Here is a 23733-nt window from a genome sequence, read left to right on the forward strand (position 1 = left end):
TCATAGAACAACTAAAAGAGGATGAACGGTGTGCTGGCACCTATCCATCACTGGCCTCGCCTCGTACAGCCACTCGTGCGTCCACCGCTTCCTTTCGCGTCTTGCGTCGCTGCCGCCGGGGAGGGTTTCCTCTTGGATGCGGCAGTGGCTAGTTGAGGCATGGTGTCCATTGCTGTTGGATGATTGTCACCAAACAAATCAGTGTCACACCAATCACGGAATCACCTAATCCACGAACCATATGATGCATCTGCAAGGCTCATCAATTTACCTTTGAATCCACGAATCCACGAAAGGCAAAAAAAGAACTTCAAATCTGGCTTCCCATGTTCAGATCGGGGCTCCTCTCACCTTCCACATGGGCGATGCGAGAAGTTGGTACCACCCGCGACTTCTCCGGCACGGTGCAGCGCATCGGTAGATCAGTCGGCAGGGCGTACATGGACCGACAGAAGGTGATTGAGAAGGCGGGTTGCGCTGCGAGGCAGAGAAGGGTGCGGAGAGATTAGCGGATCGAGATATAGGAGAGGATGCGGTAGTCCTTACTGCTGCTGGTGGTGGATTGTCTTGGTTCGGGAGTTTTTGGAGTAATAAAATCGCTTCGCTACACTAACTCATCGGTTCAGAAGGCAAAAGATCAAACGACTTGTCGCTTTGGTGACCAGGGAGATGGCTACACGATTTGTATTTGTTCATTATTATTTTTGGCTGCTGTGGCACATTTGCTGAGTTGGACAGGCTGCATGTTAAAGTTAATAGCATAGTGGGGATGAACTATTTAGTGGGTTGCTCCTATTTAGTCGATGATGTGGCATGGTGATGATGTGGATAGTGTGCATGTTAAGAGAATAGATAGAAGTGGGGAGCAACTTCTTAAAAATGTTAGATAAGTCATACAAGAATCCAATGCTTCCTTCCGCGTCTTGCCGTCGCTGCCGCCTGGGAGGGTTTCCTCTTGGATGCGGCAGTGGCTAGTTGAGGCATGGTGTCCATTGCTGTTGGATGATTGTCACCAAACAAATCAGTGTCACACCAATCACGGAATCACTGAATCCACGAACCATATGATGCATCTGCAAGGCTCATCAATTTACCTTTGAATCCATGAATCCACGAAAGGCAAAAAAAGAACTTCAAATCTGGCTTCCCATGTTCAGATCGGGGCTCCTCTCATCTTTCACATGGGCGATGCGAGAAGTTGGTACCACCCACTACTAGGGAAAAGGCTAGCAGCAGCGCGGGTTTTAGGCCTATCAGCAGCGCAGGTGCCCGCGCTACCAATAAGGCGCTACAGCTAACTCTTAGTAGTAGCGCTGCCTGTACCCGCGCTACCACTATTGACTATAGCAGCAGCGCTTTTCAGGAACGCGCTGCTATTATTTAGCTGTAGCGATTTCCCCGTCCAGCGCTACTGTTATATCTTTCACCATTTCCCCATTCCGACTTCGATAAACTGCAATTTCCAGATACTAGGTACTACTAGATATCAATTTCATAAAGCATTATATGTACTAGGTAGTACTCCCTTGGTTCGAAATTACTCGTCGTGGTTTTAGTTCAAATTTGAACTCAAACCACGACGAGTAATTTGGAACCGAGGGAGTACTAGATAACAATTTCATATATACTCAACATGCATCCTCAAGCAGTACAAGGTGACATCGACGACAATCATCATATTTAGTTCTAGATGATATCGACGACGATCATCATATGTAGTTCTACATGATATCGACGACAATCATCATATGTAGTTCTAGATGATATAGCCACACACACATATGTAGTTCTAGATGATATCGACGACGATCATCATCCTCAAGCCTGGGCGGTGGATGTTCCTGATAGTAATTAGGATGGCCTGTCCAGCACGAAGATTCTTGCCAACGAGGAATCTCTTCCACCCAACCGAGTTCAACTGTGTGTGACCATCTGTGCCCATGCGGTAAGTACATGTGGTGACGGAGCCCCTTGCGGTAAGGCCTAGTCCAACTGAGCCTTCTTCATCAGGCTCGATACCACAACTCACATATAGGTTCTTTGGCAATCTCTGAATAAGAAAAACATATCAGTTAATAAATAGCCTCACACATACTCTTGCAAATATATTTCTATTCAGTCTAGATTTCTACACTATCAAAAGACACAGTACTACGCATTTGTACTAATTAATCATGAATTCTACTAATAAGTATATATATGGATTATCTACACTATTAATAGTTCCTTGGATTCTACACTAATAAGCATGTGATCAGACTCTACACTAAAGTATATCATCGACTAGATTCCACAAAGCATATTATTGGACTCTACACTAAGCATATCATCGGATTCACTAAGCATATACGTATAACATACCATTTCATGCCGATCGACCATGGTACTTGTCAGGCGGGTCACGAATGGCACCCTGACAAAGTCATCACGTGACGGAATTATGTCCCATACAGGGCCGGCCCTGAGGGGGGGCAGCAGGGGCGGCCGCCCCGGGCCCCCCAAATCCTGGGGCCCCCGCAGGGCATGCAGCAGCCTATAGGCACGGCCCAAGGAGGCAACTCACGGGGTACATGCAGATGCAGCCTTCTCCAATCGTGATCGCCCAGGCCGATCCCCATTGCGTTGCGTCATGCATGTTGTCTGAGTCCCTGTACTCCCTTTTCTTCCCTAATTTCTGATCGCATAATTGCCGATCCTAATTCCCGGGCGCTGATTGCGAGTCAGAGACAAGCCGCCGCTTCGCTCCGGTGGCAAGCGCTCGATGCACTCACGCACATGGATATCGTCGGGGGCCTCCCGCCAGAGCAAGACACAAGCGGCCGTGAGGAATAGACCAACAATAGCGTACAATGAACTGGCTGGATTGGATCGGAATTGATCAATTAATTCGGATCAACGCTCCACAGATCAAGGTTGACCTCTTTTCTATATCTACTAGTAATTCTATTCTTTCTTTGTGTGTGAATCTATTCTCTAGTTCTTAAATACTTAGTTTGGATTGTTTACAAAAATAGTTTGTCCATTGGAGTCGATATTCAGAATTGTTTTCAATATCTGAATCATCGAACATGATTAGTGTTTTAAAAACTAGCACTAACCATATATATTTTTGAGATGGCACCAACATTATAAAGTTGTAATGATTGTTGACAGCTTTCCAGTAGAACCGAATTTGCTCAATTTGGATTAATTTTTGTTCAGATATCATCAAACAACGCTGTTGTACCAGAATTCTGATTTTAATTTCTAACAAAAATGAATTATCAGATTTTAGTAAATTTATGTTTTGCAAGAACTATTCTATTTCTGCGAATAACCAATTTGGAACACAACATGAGAGTTGTAGATAACTTCCTGCTTGATTTGGTAAGTTTGACACGATTCAGAGATCAAACTGAAGGGGGGAGATATATTTTTGGTTTCTCGTTGTGGGCAATAGCTATACACTTGTATATTTATATCATAAAATCAACCGGCTAAATTTAAGAGATATTACACAGGATTTTGACGTCAAACCACGCAACTAATACATTGATTATTACTTTTACATTTGTATTAAGAGGCCCCAGCTTCTAACTCCGCCCCGGGCCCCTGAAATCTCAGGACCGGCCCTGGTCCCATAGGTTCCACACCTCCTCCTCGCTCAGCCTCATTCTTTGAGCTATGATGGCTTCATGAAGTGGGTTCTCATCATCTTCATTGAGTGGGTCCTCATTATCTTCATCATCTTCGTCATCTTCATCATCTTCGTCATCTTCATCATCTTCGTCATCTTCATCATCTTCCACCAGGTTGATATAAATGACAACCAGCTTGGGTCTTTCTGCTCTGAAGGAGAATCTGATCAACTCACCACCAGTAAGACGCATGCGAGCGAGGAAACGGGCCCATCCATCTCCTCCAATCTGCGACATATTGCGTCCTTTCTCGACCTCCATAGTGTACAGCCCCCCAGGAGCCTCAAATGTCACAGTGTCTCCAGTCAGCTTGTTGAATTTCAACCTCACATTGCATGGGACGATCTGTGTAAGAAAAGCAAAATGACACAATGCAGTAATGCCAACACTAAAAAAATAGTTGTTACATTTCATCTAATTTCTTACCGCCGCATGACGAAAACTCGGATGGAAGTAGATGCCGAACAGCTTGCCAGTTGCAAGGCTGCTGGCGCACCTTGACTTGCACAGTCGACATAGTGGTGCTGGTGGTGGCGCCATTTTCCTAAAGCAATATGAGCAAAGGATTAACGATTCACTTCACAGGAAACAAGTGGCAAATTTAACTACATTGGCACCTACATTTTGCCAAAAAATAACTTATTACAAAAAAACTAAATCGAGCATACTCAATCAACTAAATCAACTAGCATACTAAATCCACTAGCATACTAAATCCACTAGCATACTAAATCAACTACATCAAAATGTTCTAAATCAACTAGCCTGCTAAATCAACTAAATCAACTAGCCTACTAAATAAACTAAAACGTTCTAAATCAACTAAATCAACTAGCCTACTAAATCAACTGAATCATATCAACTAAATCAAAATGTTACATATGAAAGCCTACTAAATCAAAATGTATCAGGGAGGAGGGACAAGGAGGGGCGACTCGAGGAGGGAGAAGATAGTAGGACGGAGGAGGAAGGCGGAGCGAGGAGGGGCCGGCCGGCGGCGAGTGGAGGGAGGACGGATCGAGGAGGAAGGCGGACCGAGGAGGGGGCGGCCAGCGGCGAGTGGAGGGAGGACGGAGGAGGAGGCCGGTACCGAGTTCAGCCAGGAGGATGAGGCGACAGCGGCGCAGATCGGGGGAGGGGCGATGGGGGAGGACCGGCGGCGCGGGGGGTGAGGAGGAGACCGTGATCGAGTGTGTGTGAGTGTGATCTGTGGATGAGGCTAGCTAGTGGGGGGAGATGCAACGGCATAGCAGTAGTGCGCTATAGGTAAACGCGCTACTGCTAAGCAACCTATCAGTAGTGCCTTTCGCCTTGAACGCGCTACTGCTATGCGTCAGTATGTAAAAACAGACATAGACATAAAAAATACATTGATCATCAATGGTCTTTTTGTGTACAATCTGATTTGTCAATAGGAATCCTTGCCGGTTCGTTCAAGAACTGACGAAGACTCCTATTGCGGCCACAGATCCTATACATAGAGTTCAATGAAGACCAAGTGCTTGTCAAAGTTGTAGAAGAAACATATTTAAGGTGGGTAAAACTCTCTTCATGGAGCGAGGTGGGACTAAATTTTTGTAGTTAATTTAGCAGTAGCGATTATTGCCTGAATGCGCCGCTGCTACATTACGTAGCAGTAGCGCTATTTATTTTAAAGCGCTGCTGCTATAACTGGCCTCGCGGCGGCGTCGTGGGAATTTTAGCAGTAGCGCTTCTTGGGGTGCACGCGCTACTGATAAACTTGTTTCAGCAGCGAGTTTCTATGGCCCGCGCTGCTGCTAGTTCGCAGCAGCGCCTGATTTTAAAGCGCGCTATTGGTAAGATTCTGTGTATAGGCTTTTCACTAGTAGTGACCCGCGACTTCTCCGGCACGGTGCAGCGCATCGGTAGATCAGCCGGCAGGGCGTACATGGACCGGCAGAAGGTGATTGAGAAGGCGGGTTGCGCTGCGAGGCAGAGAAGGGTGCGGAGAGATTAGCGGATCGAGATATAGGAGAGGATGCGGTAGTCCTTACTGCTGCTGGTGGTGGATTGTCTTGGTTTGGGAGTTTTGGGAGTAATAAAATCGCTTCGCTACACTAACTCATCGGTTCAGAAGGCAAAAGATCAAACGACTTGTCGCTTTGGTGACCAGGGAGATGGCTACACGATTTGTATTTGTTCATTATTATTTTTGGCTGTTGTGGCACATTTGCTGAGTTGGACAGGCTGCATGTCAAAAGTAATAGCATAGTGGGGATGAACTATTTAGTGGGTTGCTCCTATTTAGTCGATGATGTGGCATGGTGATGATGTGGATAGTGTGCATGTTGAGAGAATAGATAGAAGTGGGGAGCAACTTCTTAAGAATGTTAGATAAGTCATACAAGAATCCATCGCTTCCTTCCGCGTCTTGCCGTCGCTGCCGCCGGGGAGGGTTTCCTCTTGGATGCGGTAGTGGCTAGTTGAGGCATGGTGTCCATTGCTGTTGGATGATTGTCACCAAACAAATCAGTGTCACACCAATCACGGAAACACTGAATCCACGAACCATATGATGCATATGCAAGGCTCATCAATTTACCTTTGAATCCACGAATCCACGAAAGGCAAAAAAAGAACTTCAAATCTGGCTTCCCATGTTCAGATCGGGGCTCCTCTCACCTTCCATATGGGCGATGCGAGAAGTTGGTACCACCCGCGACTTCTCCGGCACGGTGCAGCGCATCGGTAGATCAGCCGGCAGGGCGTACATGGACCGGCAGAAGGTGATTGAGAAGGCGGGTTGCGCTGCGAGGCAGAGAAGGGTGTAGAGAGATTAGCGGATCGAGATATAGGAGAGGATGCGGTAGTCCTTACTGCTGCTGCTGGTGGTGGATTGTCTTGGTTCGGGAGTTTTGGGAGTAATAAAATCGCTTCGCTACACTAACTTATCGGTTCAGAAGGCAAAAGATCAAACGACTTGTCGCTTTGGTGACCAGGGAGATGGCTACATGATTTGTATTTGTTCATTATTATTTTTGGCTCCTGTGGCACATTTGCTGAGTTGGACAGGCTGCATGTCAAAAGTAATAGCATAGTGGGGATGAACTATTTAGTGGTTTGCTCCTATTTAGTTGATGATGTGGCATGGTGATGATGTGGATAGTGTGCATGTTAAAAGAATAGATAGAAGTGGGGAGCAACTTCTTAAGAATGTTAGATAAGTCATACAAGAAAGTTCCATGTGATGCTGGCCTCAATGAATCAGACCTCGAGAATTCGTTCATCCCTTCGCTTCGAGGATCGGTCGAGTACTTGGCCCAATTGCAGTAAAATAGAGTTGTAATTCACTAGTTATTGTAGATGCTCGCCAAAGCTGGAAAAAAACAGACACTGGTGCGAGAACATAGACAAGTCACCATACCAACATTTTTGAATAGGCAACTCTTTCTTTCTGAAGATAGAATTCAAAATAAATAGATCCGCATTCAAGTTTTAGTCTTCTTTCCTTTCATCTAGAATGGTTGCTGCTTGGTCTTCAGTGAGCGAAGTCGTTTCCTCAATAGAGGAGGTCGAAGGATCTCTCGCTCAAGTTTGATCACATTAACTTTTAGATGAATCCCAAGGAAGTTTCTTCAAATCAACAATTTCAGGCACGCTGCTAGTTGTAGAGTTTGCAAAAAGATCCCTTCATTACCTTCCCTACCACTGTGAAATAACTGAAATATTGTTAAAATTGTCATACATGAAAACAAAATTTGCTATAGATTTTATTTTGTTCCTACATTCTCAAACTTATTTTATATGAAATTATTATGAGTGGATCTGGGACCAATCACGTAGTTGCTAATTGGTAATAGTTACTAATATTTTGAAAGGAAACTTATTTTCTAACAGGCAGCTTGCAAAGAGGATTGGAATTGAAAATCGGGATGAAAAATAGGGCTCAGCTTGATGGTGGCACGACGTCGTAGCGATATATTCCAAGGACCAAAGAACAACCTGCGGTGGGAGTGGATCGACGGCGAGATTGCAGGAGGCGAGGGGACGAGGGCTCGTCACATGGTCAGGGGTTCAGGGCGGTGGCGGCGGCTAACTTTCGCGTCTCCCCGACAAGGGTTGTTTGTGTTGCGTGCGCGTGCGTTCCGGACACACAGGTAGGCTCGCTCGCAATCTTCCTCTGGGCAACATCAGTTACGTGCTAGGTGGGCTTACTGGCGGATGGGCTTTGATAATTTTACCAGAAAAACAAATGAGTGGGGGCAAATAAACCAGGCATTCTTTATTTGGCTCTGATGGCGCCGATGGCGCCCATTAATAGAGAGCAACTAGTTGACAAACGCTTCTTCGGGAGCCTCCTAACGATCACTTGGGGTGGGCTGAAAGCACGCCATTTGGGGCACTTTCAGGCGCCACCATGTTTCGTGCTCTGGGTGCTTTCTTCGGATTTTATTTTATTTTAACGCACGCGTTTTTTGACTTTTTAGACGGTTATTTACGGTTTTTTGGCCTTTTGGTTTTCTGCCGGTCTTCTTAAGCTTTTGAACAAAAAAACCAAAAAAATATTTTTTTCTGTGAAAACATATTTTTTTTTCTTCCGTGGGAGTTACGGTTTTGCTTCCACGTGAAGCACGGATTGGCTTTCGCGAGAGGCACGACCGTGCCTCTCAGAAATCGAAAAAACGTGTTTTTTTCTTTCATAATAGGCACGGTTTGCTTCCGTGAAAAAAAACATATTTTCTCTTTTCTTTTTCCTTCCATGAGAACACGGTTTTGCTTCTGCGAGAGGCACAGCCGTGCCTCTCAGAAACAAAACAAAAAAACATGTCCTGGTTTAGTTTTTTCGTTCATTTTTTTATGAAAAAAACTTCATCAAAACTGTCAACATGGGGATCGAACCTGGAACCTCAAGCCTCACAGAGCACGCGCCAACCACTTTGAGATCTCACATCCTGTGGCTCTCACACCTTTGTTTTGCGCCACTGTATAGGCCGGCCCATCGGCATTTTTTTAAAAACATTTAGCTTGTGGACCAGCGAATTGACAATTGACCAAGGACAGTTGATCGTTGACTTTATGACCATGTTAAAAAGTTCACCAATTTTAAAAATCTCACAAATTTGAAAAAACATTGATTTTGAAAATTTTCATTGAATTTCAAAACAGATTCATGAAACCGAAAAACGTTTATCCAAATTGAAGAAAATCATCGCATTGAAAAAAGTTCATCGGGTTTGAAAAAATTTCATCAATTTTTCAAAAATATTCACCTAAAATAAAAAAGTTCATTGACTTTTAAAAAAAGTTCATCAAAATGGAAATGGTTCATCAATTTTGAATTAAAACATTGATTTGAAAAAAGTTCACAAATTTAAGGAAAAGAAAAAATAAATAGGAAATAAAAAAGAAAACATAGGAGGGCATTTCCCGTATGTAGAAAGAAATAAAGAAGAAGCATGTATACATGTATACATAAGAGTAAATATAGCGTAGTGGTTAGGGTAGTTGACTCGAAGCAAGGAGATTGCGGGTTCGAACCCTGTCACTCTCATTCCCAACCATTTCGAGTTTTAGAACAGAAAAAAAAAACTAAAAAGCGGCCCGTTTGGTACGCCGACATGTTAGACAGTAAAAAATATGTTTTTTTTTGTGCCGAACTTTGACAAATGTTTTGTATACTTGACAATTTTCGTTATGAAATGACATTCATGGAAGTCATGGCAAAAAAAAACCAAAAACAACACTTCAAAATGCTTTAAAAAAAAGCTTTTTGCAGCATGGATTGTTTTTGCCAAAACTTCCATGAATGTCCTTTCGTGATAAATTTTTACAAGCACACAGAACATTTGCCAAAGTTTACAACAACAAAAAATCAGATTATTTTTATTTATTTTTACTATTTTTCTAATTTTACTTATTATTAGCTAGGCACGGACAGCCCACGGGTTTGTGCGCGCGGACAGCCCAGCCCACCAAAGAAGCTTAGGTTAGCAGCAAAGACGTGGGAGTTTGTTACTACTAATAGCCTGTTAGTGGTTGGGCGTTTCGCCTTGTCGTTAGGTCCAGGGCGTCATGTGTGGTTTGGCCAACCACACGATCAAACTTGTATCCCACTCTATGTGGACTTTGAGTAATAAAAGGCTATTACCCCTCCAAAAAAAAACTTGACTCAAGAGTGAGCGTTGACCTGAGAGGAGACTCATCCCCTCTTCCATCCGAATCTCCATCGCCTTCACTGGATCGGCAGCAAGCAGCGAGGTCTGCGGAGACTCGTCCGTCCAGGTAAACTAGTAGTAAGTAGATCTTGTCTCGTCTGCTAATATGTAGGCTGATTTGTTATTTTCAAAATTGGATTCAGAATTGGTCCCAGATCTATTTGCACTTATTTACCACCGATTTGCAGCTAGAGACTGTCAAGCCGCGGTCAACTAGGGCCTGCTCCTTGCTATTGCTAAAAACTACTGCCTTTATTTTGGGTCACCGTTCTGGTTGTGGAGTTGGTCAACGCTGTGGCTCCCTGACTGTGGCTCTGATGTTGCTGTGGCTCCCGCTTTGATGTGTTTTGTCTGTACCGTATTGTAACGCTGGTCTTCCAAGTGAAACTAAATCTTAAAAAAAAAAAGAGGCTGTTGAACGCATATATCTTGTGGGTGCTCAAATCTTGGGGCAACACAACAAGTTCGTGCTGCTAGTTTTGCTTGGTATGGTGGTTAGTTTGCTGCTGATGCTTGTGGGTGTCTATATTGGTTGTAAAAGGATAATCTTGTTGTTTGTTATGTTAATTACTCCATCTCAGAAAATAAGTGTTGTTGATTTAGTACAAATTTGTACTAAGTCTGCGACACTTGTTTTGGGACGGAGGGAGTACCTTCTAGTCGATCTGCCGGCAAAGCTTAGTGTGACCTGAACTTCTTGCCCAGCTGCGACTTCTATTTTTGTTGCATCGGGATGCTTCAACCGTGTTTCGATTCGTTATTGTCATCATTGTCGAATCCGGCCATGGGGTCGTTCTAAACATAGTGTTTTTCCACAAAACAAAAAATTAATGAAGTAATATCATGTAAACCGGAGAAACAAAATATTTCCTAGCAGCTTCGTATATACTACTTACCTAATTAAGGTCACTGTGCCAATACATTGATATACTACATTAATTGCCTACATTTTTTTCGCTGTCAATATTAATTGGCTACCTGAATTGGCGATTTGGGTCTAGCTAGTAGCTAAGTGCCTATGCTCATTCATTCATAATGAATTTTCTCTCGTTTTTAGGTTAATTACACAGTGACAATAAATGGAATGCAAAGCTTGTACTACACAAAGTGGCCTAAAGCAGATGTTAGCTGTTGAAACAGCGGAGCCCAAGGCCCTACCATTATCACTCTTGGAGGACATCACAGATAATTTCTCTGGTGATCGAGAGATTGGAAGAGGTGGGTTTGCAGTGGTTTATAAGGTATACATTCATTCCAATCTTAATCAATCCTGATTTAAAACCTCAAGCCGGCGACGTTATGCTAACGCTCATTCCGGAAGCAGGGAGTCATTGGTGGAAGGGCGGTCGCCGTGAAGAGGTTGTCCAACGCTCTTATGGATGATAAGGAATTTCACCGAGAGGTTGAATGCCTGTTGCGAGTAAAACACAAAAATGTAGTTAGATTTCTGGGATATTGTGCGAACCGACAAGGAAATATGGCAACATACAATGGTAAACTTGTCATGGCAGATATCCACCAGAGATTGCTTTGCTTCGAGTATATACCAAAAGGGAGTCTTGATAAGTATATCATTGGTACGATTATGCGTCCTCTAACTTTACGGTCTATTTTCTGCATATACTAGAAATTGTCTAGTGTGTCATATAACATCGGGACATCAAGCATGTCAATAACCTGTTTTCTCCTATCCCCTTAATAGATGCATACCGTGAGTGGAGAACGTGCTATAAAATAATTAAAGGGATTTGTGAGGGCTTGCAGTTCCTTCATGACAATCATATCGTTCACTTGGATTTGAAACCTGCCAATATACTGCTCGACGATAGCATGGTACCGAAAATTACTGATTTTGGCCTTTCCAGATGCTTTGATGAAAATCAAAGTCGGGATATTACCAAAACTATATTAGGAACAATGTAAGCCAGCAAACTCTTCTTGTAAGTTGCTCTGTGCTTTGAATCCCATTCAACTTAACCACAAATTAGTTACATCTTTTCTATGTTTGTACAGGGGATATTTGGCGCCCGAATTTCGTGAAGGGGGTGTAATTGCACCGAGTGCTGACTTGTATAGTCTTGGTGTTATTATCATAGAAATACTGACCGGGCAGAAGGGGTATCAAGCGACTGGGAATGTAAGAACATATATGCCACTTTAGCTCAACTTACTTTTTGCCTAAGAAGGACCGACTTTAAAATAATGGCCACCATTTTACTTCACATATTGTCACAATATTTTAGTTTGGGATGTATAATCATATTATTTCTGGAAGCACAACAAGTAGTGGGAAGCATAATTTTGGCTGCAAAATAATTAATACAATAAATTTTTTGCTAAAGAAGTTTTCTTCTCAATTAGATGCATCATTTCTGAAAGTGCAATTTATGTTGTGATAGACATGACTTGAATCTATTGGGACATGGTACTTTTTAGAGATTTTTTGTTCTTAGTTTGATGCTTGAATGTATGTGGTTGGTATGTACTATACTAATATGACTTTCCTACAGAAAAATTGGTTGTCGGTCCATTTCATAGACCATAACCCACCATTGAAATTTTTTAGGTGCTTGAAAGTTGGAGTGATAGATTGGAGAGATCACAACGAGACACACTATCTGACCAAATACGAGTATGCTACGAGATAGCTTTAGAGTGCAGAGACTTCAATCCAAAGAAGAGACCAGCTAGCGCAAAAGATATAATTGACAGGTTAAACGGGAAGGAAAGTATCCAGGTATATTAAAAAAATTGAGAGTTTGTAAATTTCATCCTTTAATTCTGAGTTGCTACAGATACCACTCGGATCTTTGCAATAGAACCACTTTAGCTGATAGAGTTTGAACTTTGGTGCTCGAAGAACAAGGCTAGGAATCCCATGACGCTGGTTGCTTTAGTTGCACATCCTTGCTTGGAAACTACTCCCTCCGTCCCAAAATATAAGAACGTTTTTAACACTAGCATAGTGTCAAAAACGTTCTTATATTCTGGGACAGAGGGAGTAGAACCTTACTAACCTCTGGTTCATAGTACTAGTAGTTTTGCACTGTTGTCAATCAAACAACTTTAAAGTTTTACCATCAATACATAAGTAATTAGCAACAAAAACACCAAACTAAATTACTAGATCTGTTATGAGATATATTTTCATAATATTGAATTAATTTGGCATGAACCAATATGCCCTCTTCATTCAGGAAAAAAAAACTATCTGGGCATCTTCAACCCAACAATCAACAAAAAAAATATAAAAATTTTACATGTAAGAATTATATACTGAGTATGTATGTATTATACCACCTATTAAAATTTTAAGGTTTTTTCTTTCTTTCTTGTCGTCCTCTCCACTATTCATTTATTCTATATTTATTACTCCCTCTGTCCCAGAATATAAGAACGTTCTTATATTTTGAGACGGAGAGAGTATATTATATAATAAGAAGACTAATGCATGCATGCGGCCAGACAGCGGAGCCAAAGGAATCCAAGGGGAAGAACAAAGGCGTGCCGCCGGGGCAGACGGTGGTCATGCCGCGGCCCGTTGTCCGGGGACCAGCGTACGGTCTCGGCGAGACGAAGCATCCCCTGCCGGCGAGGCTCGGCCCGAGTGGTGCGGCAAGGGCGACTAGGGTGGAGCTGATGCACTACCTGTACGTGAGCGTCGTTAAGGCGCGCGACCTCCCAACCATGGACATCACCGGCCCGTACGTGGAGGTGATAGTGGGAGACTTGAGGGGCGTCACGTGCCACCTGGAGAAGACCCACAACCCTTTGTGGCGGCAGACGTTCGCCTTCTCCCGCGCTCACGTGCAGGCCAGCGTGCTCGAGCCTCGAGGTCAACGTCATGGACAAGAGCACGCTCCAGGACAAATTCGTCGGTCGCGTCCTCTTCGACTTGTCCGCCATCCCCATCTGCCTCCCGCCCGACAGCCCGCTGGCACCGCAGTTGTACGGCCTCTCAGACGCCCATGGCAAGAGTGTCGGCGAGATCATGCTCGCCGTCTGGGTCGGCAGCCAGGCTGACGAGGCCTTCCCGGACGCGTGGCACTCGGAAGCGCACATGCTGTCGCTTGAGATGCTCGCCAACAGGCGCTCCCAGGTGTACTACTCCCCGAAGCTCATCTGTCTCAAGGTCACCGTCATCGCAGCGCAGGACCTGATCGGTACCGAGATAGCCCGGCCGCTCGCGCCTACCATCGTCAAGATCCAGATGGGCAGCCAAATCCGCCGCAGGGGTCGGCGAACCAGGCGTGGAACGAGGACCTATTGTTCGTGGCCAGCGAGTCGTCCAAGGACCCGCTGGTGGTGACAGTGGAGGAGAAGGTCGCCGCCGGCAGGGACGAGCCCATCGGCCGCATCATCTGCCCCGTGGCGTCGCCGTACGTGACCCGCAGCAAAGGGGCCAAGTTGGCCAACATGCTGGCGCAGTACTGGGGGCCGCCGCTGCCCACGATGCACTACACGAACCCCATCTCCGAGTTGCAGCTGGACTACCTCCGGGTCCAGGCGATGGTGATCGTGGCGACGCGGCTGGGCAGGGCGGATCCGCCGCTGCCTAGGGAGGCGGTGGAGTACGTGCTCGACGTAGACTCCAACATCTGCCGGATCACCACGCTCTTGTCTGGAATTGTTGCCGTCGGCGAGTGGTTCGACGGCAACTCCAAGTGGAAGAATCCGTTGACGACTATTTTGGTGCACGTGGGCTTCGTGAAGCTGGTGTGCTGCCCGGAGCTGATCCTGCCCACCATCTTCGTGTGCTTGATCGTGACCATGGCGTGGAACTACTGCTGGCGGCCACGGGGGCCTCCACACAGTGACACGATGCTGTCACGCGCGGACCCGGCCGAGATGGACGACAAGTTGGAACCACCGCACGTAGATGCGATGCTGTGGTGGTACAGTGATGTGGCGTACCCCGACCGACGAGCTGGACGAGGAATTCGACACGTCCCCGACATCCAAGCCGGATGACATCGTGACCTGAGATACGATCGGCTGCGGAGCCTGGCTACGATGGTGCAGACATGGCTCAAGACCATGACACGATGCGCACATGCGTCTGCACCAGTAACTCTTACATCTACAAAAAGTTGCGTAAAGTTTTTACAAGCAAGTTAAGGCGAGGAACTATGATTGGTAATAAAGGGATGTTAGGGCCCATCCCTGTTTTTTTTTTTTGAGATGGAACACCCGATTCCATTGACCCACTGCACTCGCACAGCTGAAACGCTGCCCTCCTGACGTTTACATATCATCCGGCAACTCCTCAGACCAAAACTGTTTTGGAGATTGCCTCCAAGAACGGCAAATTTTATAATTTTAACCTATGGAATAAAACATTTCACAAAATGAACTCATTTGAAGAAAAAAATCACTCAGTTGACCGTTTTGAGTGACGCCCGACATGAAGGCGCCACACCCTACTGTGCAGTGCCTAGCACGCAGACGTTGCACGTCTAGCCAGCGTGGCACCTCCGGCCCCGCACACCACAGTGCAGCGTCTGAAAGCCTAGCCCGTAGGCGCTGCACTGTGACTTATATGCAGCCGCTGCGCACTAGCCCTCCCCCACCCACACCATTCTTCCAGCAGTTACAGAAGCATCCCGGCGACGGCTGGCTCCTCTCCCCCTCTCCATCCCATCTCCCAAAATCTTCGGATCTGACGATTTGGTCCGTGGAATTCTTCACCATTCCATCCTACAAGGTACTCTCCTCCAATCTCCTTCTCTCTGTCCATATAATCTATCTTATTCTGAAGATTTGTGGAACCCTTGTTTGATTAGATTAGAATGTTGCATATATGTATATAGATTTGTGGGACTTTAAGATTTGTAGATGATATGTAATTATTTTGTAACCCTAGTTTTGTTTATTTGTATTGAGAAGACATGCTTTGGATACATATGTTGAGATGTTATTTGTATTGAAAAGATATTCGTATTGAATCTTTCATGAAGTAGGCCTAGTTTAGTTTATTTCTATTGAAAGATATTCGTATTGACAAGAATGCTTTGTATACATATGTTGAGATGTTATTTACATGATACCATTATAGAACATTATATTGTTTTGGATACATATAGCCACAGGTTCACGGTCACATGGGCTCCCGTCGTTATGCAGTGAGTACGAATGCATATGCAATGTATTTTTAGATGAGAATAAAACCCAACTCATGATAGCCCACCGGCACAGGATACGTCTACAACAATAGCCCGCCCCCCACCCTCTTCCTCAGACGCACCCATTCCCAGGTAGATCCCTTTCGTTGACATGACAGGACATGGATCAAGATCGATTTGGGCGTCGCCTCCGCCGATGTGAGGGTGCGATGGATGCGCGGTTCCCGCACTCTTGGGCTAAGGTGACCAAGGTGCAGCTCATGTAGTTCGGCATCGCCAGCCCCGATGAGATCGTAATCCCCTACACCCCACACCCACCCACAACCGCTACCGATTCACAGAGAATTAGGAAAACGGAGAAACCCAAAAAATGAATAAAAAAATGAAAACAGAAAAAATTGGCAATAAAAAAAGGACGAAATAAACAAAGTCTGTGATTCTTATGGAAGCATTTTTTTCGAGAAGCACGGTTGTGCTTATGTGGAAGAACATGTTTTTTTCCTGTTTAAAAAGCACAGTTGTGCTTTTTGCGGAAGCAAATATGTGCTTCCATAAGCAACTAATATGTGCTTGTCATACAAGCACAAATTTTCTTTTCTCAAGAAGCACATTTTGCAGAAGCAAATCTGTGCTTCCGTTGAAAAAAAATGAAAAAAGTCCATTTTACTTCCCTCAACAAAGTGGCCGGTTCACATAACACCCTGAGCATTTTTTCTGTTCCCTTAACCCCTCATCTATCCTATACCGTTCACAAAACATCTTTGCTGGGTTTGCTCATTTTGTTTTGCTGACGTGGAGGTAGTCAAAGCGGTAGTTGACCACTGGGGCGCCCTTGTCAGGTTGGGGCTCCTTGACCCCGCCGTTAGCCAACGACTCCTCGGTGCTCCGCCACCTGACCGCATCTCCTTCCCCACGCGCAGCGTGCCGGTCTCTTTCTTCCCTCTCGCCTAGCCGCCCATCCAATCTCCACAAGGCCACGCTATGGCGCGCGTCTCGTCGTCTAGCTCGGGATGGAGGACAACATCATCGGACGAAATCACTATTCTGACCTTTTCAACAATCTTTACCACAAAATGAACTCGACGTGAAAGCATTTCACAATCTGACCCTTTTAGCAACGCCACATCCCGTGACGTTTCTTCTCCATATAAAAACGCCGGAGTAGCTCACGTTTCAGATCCACATTCAAACGCCGAGCTAGCTAGCGTTTTTGACCCACATGGAAACGCCAAGCACGTTGGCGTTGCCGCCCAGGCCGAAACGCCATGATCATTGGCGTTTGTAGCATAAACTCCCGCTGGCTCAAGGTGAAGTACTCTTACTGCTCACTCTGTAGCACCTGATAGGCTGGCCTGGCTCTACTCATTGATTCACCCTTCAGCACTGCCCTCCTTTCAATTCCCTCGTAGGCACTGCTTCCGCATTTCAGTACCTAGCTTCAGCCAGCAGCCATCCATTAATTCAACCTGTGTTGTGTACGTTGGCTCTATAGCATGCATGCAAACTATCGGCTACAAACGCCAAGAATCATGGCGTTTCGGTCTGGGCGGCAACGCCAACATGCTTGGCGTTTCCATGTGGGTCGGAAGCACTAGCTAGCTTGGCGTTCGAATGTGGATCTGAAACGCGAGCTACTTCGGTGTTTTTATATGGAGAAGAAACGGCACAGGCTTTGGCGTTGCTAAAAGGATCAGATCGTGAAATACTTTCATGTCGAGTTCATTTTGTGGCAAAGATTGCTGAAAAGGTCAGAATAGTGATTTCGGCCAACATCATCTCCTCTGCCATGCAAAAAACGGGCATCGCCCTGGGTCAGAAGACCATGCGCCGGCCATAGGACAAGCAGTGGGCCAGGAGCTGACCAACGACACCAACCTGACGCGACCGAGCACACGGTCCATCTCCTGCCGCCGCACCAAGCGCTCGCACTAACGCCATGCCTCGGAGGAGCACCCCCGCGGCGTACGGAGAATCCACTGCCTCGATCTCTTCCTCTGGCGACCCCTGCTTCTTCTCCTCTGTTTCCCGAGCAACGTGGTGCTCCCCTGAAGCTGAAGAACCCTTCCATTTTGAGCTGCGCATCTCCGAGGACCTCTACCATCTTGGCCAAGCTCTGCTGCCCGCTGCAGTTCATTTTACTGCTCTGTAGAAGATGTAGGGGAGGTCGGTGAGCGCAGCGCGGACGACCGATGCGATGGCCGGAGTGTCTTCACTGCTCCCTAGAAGAGGCATGGGAGGTAGGTGAGCGCGGCCGTGGTCGACCAAGGCGCTGGCCGGAGCACGACGACGTGTAGCAGGCACAGGAAGTAGGGGCGCTCGCCGTGGTGATGTCTAGGATCCTGGCTAGTGTGCCGCCGACCGGAAGCGTTGAGCAGAGAATCCTCGGGCGTCTCGCCGACGCTCAATTCAGTGCAGAAAACAGTGGTCGGGTGCGAGGGAGGGCGCTCTAGGGGGCGACGCTCGCGGGACTTAGGGACAAGCTAGATGGACGGTGCTCCCATCCGTGCTCCGCACTGATCCTACGGCCCTCAGCGCTACCCACGTCTCGCTAATTAGGAGAGAAAAAACCAACAAATAAACCAGCCGCTCCATCTTATCCCCTTTCCCTCAAGCCCGCTCTTGGCCCTTGCATGCAGAAGAAAGGAGACGACGGAGCCGGCCGGCCGTTGTCCAATCGATACGGTGCCGTACAGGAAGGGGACTGCATGCTCGCCGTTGCCATGCTACAGCTCTCGGTGTCTGCGGCTGTCATGGCCTCGTTCGCCCTTAATCCCATCCTAGCACATGACGCTTTTTCTCGTCCGGCGCGAGCTGCCCGACCAGCATAGAGATACAGCAGCGCTAGTGGTAGTGGTAGGAACGCACGCACGCTAACCTTCATGTGCTTCAGCTGATACCTTCGAAACTGATGTCATCGTTCTCAGAGATTTGTCCTTCTGATCCAACACCCAGCCGATTGTTATTGCAGCTCGCACAACCAAGAACCAAATCACCAGCAGCTACCATGCTTACTTGGGCAGTGCTTGATTTATTAGTACAACGTCAGTGCTCAGTCAGTTAGTCAATATCATGACGAACAACTCATGGCAACGACATGCTAATTGTGTTTTTATGCCACATATCTCATAGGCATCTCATCCCATCTCATCAGTCAATGTTGTACAATTTATAAATATATGTGTTTGAATCTGAATCGCTCGTTCCTCTGCATCCTATGTATGCAGGAATGCAGTCATGTCTAATGGCATTCATGTCGTATAACCAGAATGTCCACCGATTCATGACGCATGCCTACGCGGAGCACTAGTCTCACTAGTGCTCGAGCCGGCAACGAGGACGTCGCGCGGCCACCGGACAAGCTGCAGTGCGCAAGGCAGCAGGCCGGCTGGGGAAGATGGCGGCCTCGGCTGGTGGCCGAAGGCCGTTTCTTTTCTCCATGGAAGAGCAGGCTTGCGGAAAGGGGATAAGACGGTTCGGCTGGTTTATTTGGTGCGTATTTATTACTGATTTGGGGGAGACGTGGATAGCGCTGAGGGCCGTAGGATTATCGCGGAGCACGGATGGGAGCACAGCCGCGGAGCAGGCAAGCCCCGCCTTGGCGTATTTTCCAGCCACGAGGAGACAAGCGGTGGTCCTGGAAGAAAAACAAGGCTCAAAATTGTGACGTGGTTTCCCGGGACCCACTAGCTGGTCAAATACCGCTTTGACCACGTCCATATCAGCAAACAATCTGAGCAAAACCATCAGAGAAGAATTTTGAACGGTATTGAATAGATTAAGGGGTTAAGGGAACCGAAAAAATAATCAAGGGGTTATGTGAACCAGCCATTTTCTTCAGAGTAGTAAAATGGATTTTTTTCAAAAAAAAGTATGATGCATTTAGAAAAATGTTCACACATTTCTAAAATAATTTGAGGCATTTTTGAAAATTCTTTATACAATGTACAAAAAATTCCGTGCAGTTTCGAAAATGTTTATATAATTCAAAAAGATGTTTGCATGTGTATTTGAAAAATATCTAACATGTATTCGAAAATGTTATATAATATGTACTCTCTTTGTTAATCATGATACTTATCTTGGAATGGAGGGAGTATTTGAAGAATGTTAATCATGTGTTTGAAAAATGTTAAACATTTACAAAAAGAATGTTTCATATGTATACAAAATGTATAATGTTTATAATTTATGTTACATCAAGACACACATATAAAAATATAGTATTTTTATTTGAAAAATGTTAAACATTTATTACAAAAATTGTATACGGAACATGTAAATTGTGTAGAAAAAGTAGACAACAAAATATATAGAAAAATGTTAATAATATATTTGGCATATCTTAAATGTATACAATTTTTTTATGTATACAAAAATGTACCTTATATATATATATATATATATAATGAATACATGTTGGGGAAAAGTTCTAAGAAAAAATGAAGAAAGAAACAAAGAAAACAAAATAAAAAATTGAAAAAGGAAAAAAGAAAAAAAAACTAGTAAAAAAACAAAGAGTACTGATGCAAACGGTCAAGAAAGATTATTTCTTTGAAGGAAGCAAAATTACACATGTGTCTCGGATGAAGTCTACCGTGCGATTAGGAAAAAAATAACAATAACTAAATGATAGTGCGCAATATCGAAAAAACACAGAGAAAACATAATCGCGCACCGACAACTTCAGTACTAGGCCAGCCCACTAGCCTCGTGCCTGAGGCGAGCTGGAGCTACGCGTCTTGTAGTACACAAGACATAACTCCCACGTAGAACGGAATTCTTTTCGATATCGGTTGTGCTTGTGGTGGTGATGGTGTAATGATTATGTGGGATTCTATGATAGAAGCCCATTTTCAAATACTATGGATGCTTTGTAGTTTGTCCTAAAATAATATTTGCTTTATTTAAAAAAAACGACTACCTGCACAAGAAGCAACATGTTTTCAAATATAAATAAACCAGCTCAAAAAATATAAATAAAGAAAAATAAATACTCGTTCATCAATACCATATGGACAAACATGCTGAAATTTTGAAGTGGTTTGTGGAAAGTTAGTTTCAAAAATATTGTAAACGTTTTTTGGATCAAAATATTGTACACTTGGCATGAAGAACCGTTCACGAGAGTCAAAAAGATGCTCCTTTGTTGGTCAAAGCATGCACACATATATTTTATTTTCTCACTAAAGGTATAGCTTATTTTCTTAAAAAAAATGCATATCAAACTATTTGTCTACTCACATGAATTGTGTGCAAATGAACTTTTTATAGTGATGGTGGACTATATGATTCAACCAACCTATCATAGCACTAGTTGCTTAAATAAATTTTATGCATATGAACAATATCCATTTTGAGTCGGACCTATGGCAGTGTCAATGGAAGAATTTCTTGCGAGGGTGGCACCGGAGTTTTTGCCACCAACTGACAAACGATGACCGAGTGTTGAAATTAATTGCGGAGGAACAGACTTATTCAGCACCCCATAATGAAGGGATGCTCCTGATGCGATCTGAAATAGCAAACCACAAGTTCACGACAACACGGGCACTCCATCATTATGAGATGAGTACGTACGCACATCGGTGTTTGATTGCATTCCACTCGGATAAAAACTTGTTTCTTTTTCAATAAATAGGGGCTCACCCCTGGTTTCATTTCATTCAAAATGAAACTGCGAACATCATCCGGTATCCCAAACTCAACATCTCTAGGTTCGCCAAAAAGAAAAAATATCCCATCGGAGAAAAAATATTCCCACAAAAAAACTCATTTCCTCCGGCCCACCGTATCCCCCCTGCCGCATGATACATCTATAAATAAAGCCCATCCCCCACCCTCTTCCTCAGACGCACCGTGTCCCAGGCCGATCCCCTTTTGCCGACTCGAGCATAGGCGGTGGCACCGCCACCAACGTGGGGGCGTGATAGACACATGGCTCCATGAATTGTGTCTTTTTGTGTGTAAATGGATATTTTTACAGTGATGGTGGACTATGTTATTCAACCAGCCTATCTATACTAAACCTTTTTTCGTTACCTATCATAGCGCTAGTTGCTTAAATGATCTTTTACGCAGATGAACATTACCCATATTTCGCCGGACCTATGGCGGCGACCTGTGATATAGTATTCAATCATTTTTTTGATATGCCACCAAAAAGTTACGGAGAAACAACAACGCTGAGGAGGCAGGGGGTGTAAGCTGGAGTCGATGCCACATGAGCAGGGTAAAAGGAGAAGAATGCAGGCTAGGGGCTAGGTTAATGCAAGAATTTACTGCAAAGGGGACACCAACCGAGGCGGTGTGAGATCGACCTTGGCGGCGGCGATACCGCCGACGTGGGGGTGCGGTGGACGCGGTTCCATGAATTGTGTTTTTGTGTGTGTACATGATCATTCTTACAGTGATGGTGGACTGTACTATTAAACCAATCTATCGATATGAAACCTTTTTTCTTCTTACCTATCATAACACTTGTTGCTTAAATGTATTTTTATCCAGATGAACATTATCCATTTTGCCGGACCTATGGCGGCAACCTGTGATATAGTATTTGATCATTTTTTTTGATATGCCACCCAAAACTTGTGTAGAAATGACAACATTGAGGAGGCAGGGGGTCATAAGCTGGAGCCGACGCCACGTGGCAGGGTAAAAGGAGATGAACGGCGAGGGTGGCTAGGTCAATGGAATAATTTGCCGCATGGGTGGCACCAGGTTTTTTGCCACCAACCGACAAACTCACATTGATTGATCCGACAACCAAGCGTTGAAATTAATTACCAAGCAACAACCTTATTCAACACCCACCATGTAGAGATGCTCTCGACGCAGTCTGAAATAGCAAACCACAAGTTCACGACCATACGAGCAGCTATACGGGAACTCCATCGTTATGCAATGAGTACATATGCACATGTGAGCATCTGCGTTTGCGTGGTATTCCCACAGAAAAGGAACCTCATTATTATTTTTATAAACAGGGACCCTCTCTCGGTTCTATCTCATTAAAAATGAAACCACGAGAACTAAAAAAAAACACCAAACCATAAGCAAAGTCAAGAATAAAAAAAGCCCATCAAGAAAAAAGATATTCCCATTGAAGAAAACCTCACTTCCCCCGGCTCGCGGTAGCCCGCCCAACGACGCAGGTTAGGTCTATAAATAAAGCCCGACACCCACCCTCTTCCCTAGACGCACCTGTCCGATGTCGATACCCTTTCGCAGACTAGAGCAGAGGCGGTTCAAGATCGATCTTGTCGGTGTAGGTGGCGGCACCGACAACGTAGGAGCGCGATGGACGCGCGGTTCCCGCATTCGCCGGCCGAGGTGGCCAAGGTGCAGCTCGTCCAGTTCGGCGTCCTCAACTCCGACGAGATCGTAATCCCCAACACCCCTACACACCGCGTTTGTTCATCTCAGATTCGTCCTTCATCTCCTCTAATTTGCTCTCCCTGCATGGAGTCAGAGTTGGATCTCGTGCAGTTCCCAGTCCCAAAAGTTACGACCAAGTTTTTGATCATTTATTTGATATGCCACCCAAAAGTTGTGTAGAAACGACAATGCCGAGGAGGCAGGGGCGTAATCTGGAGTGGACACCATGTGAGCATGGTAAAAGGAGATGACTGGCGAGGATGGCTAGGTCAAGGGTTTTCTTCCACCGACCGACAAACTCAGATGGATTGATCCGACAAGCAAGCGATGAAATTAATTATCATGCAATGACCTTATTCAACGCCCACCATGTAGAGGTGC

The 23733-nt window shown here is 45.1% G+C and overlaps 1 pseudogene; it reads left to right on the forward strand.

Moving 5' to 3' along the window:
* Positions 1–10932: 10932 nt before the first annotated feature.
* On the forward strand, positions 10933–14971 carry LOC119358490 (annotated as a pseudogene).
* The last annotated feature ends 8762 nt before the right edge of the window (positions 14972–23733 follow it).

The sequence above is a fragment of the Triticum dicoccoides genome, chromosome 2A (assembly GCF_002162155.2).
Source record: "Triticum dicoccoides isolate Atlit2015 ecotype Zavitan chromosome 2A, WEW_v2.0, whole genome shotgun sequence".
In the NCBI taxonomy this organism is placed as follows: domain Eukaryota; kingdom Viridiplantae; phylum Streptophyta; class Magnoliopsida; order Poales; family Poaceae; genus Triticum; species Triticum dicoccoides.